The following is an 873-nucleotide window of genomic DNA, read 5'->3' as shown; positions in this document are numbered from 1 at the left end:
CAGTGGGTAGCGCCGTCGCCTCACAGCAAGAAGGTCACGGGTTTGATTCCAGGCTGGGTGGCCAGGGTTCTCTCTGTGTCTGTGTGGGTTTCCTCCCACAGTCCAAAGACATGCAGGTTAGGTGAATTGGAGACACTAAATTGCCCTTAGGTATGAATGTGTTTGTCTGTGTATCTGCCCTGCGATTGGACTGGCGACCTGTCCAGGGGTGTTTCCCTGCATTCCGCCCTATTAGGGCACCCCCCGTGACCCTAATCAGGATAAGTGGCTTAGATAATGAGTGAGTGACCAAAGAATTAACACAGTCTGACCAGAGAATTAACACAGATGATAGAAACACATGAATCATTTTATCTTTTTTCACAATTTAACTTCAGCAAACACCTCCCCCCTCCTGAAAGCCAGTATATGTACACAGAAAAAATGCTAAAACGATGCCAGCAAATAATGGCTCCATATTTTCAATCTCACTCTAAAATGGGTCTCCTCAGCCAGGCCCGCTTAACGTCTGAGACTCCTGTTTTGAGGAGTAACGGAGTATTTTTCCAAAGAATGAAACATGTTATTGACTTTTAACATTTTCATTTACACATTTTACTACTTTCATTCATAAATCCTAAAAAGCACAAAGTACAATCTGAGGCACACTGCAAACAGGGAGAGATGTAGGGGTTGGGGATTTGTTCCTGTATAGTGTATATTTCTGGGGGTTTTTTTTATTTTATTTTATTTTAAAACTTTCTTATTTCTCCTTTTTTTCTTTTACACTGAAATCCCTTCCCATAATCCACCACTTCAGGCTAATTAAAGAGAATCTGGTTTAAATCTCTCGGGTCAGTCTCCACGCAATGCCGCATAACCCCCACACTCATC

Source organism: Chanos chanos, chromosome 12, assembly GCF_902362185.1.
Source record: "Chanos chanos chromosome 12, fChaCha1.1, whole genome shotgun sequence".
Taxonomy (NCBI): Eukaryota; Metazoa; Chordata; class Actinopteri; order Gonorynchiformes; family Chanidae; genus Chanos; species Chanos chanos.
Note: the sequence above shows the minus strand (reverse complement) of the source record.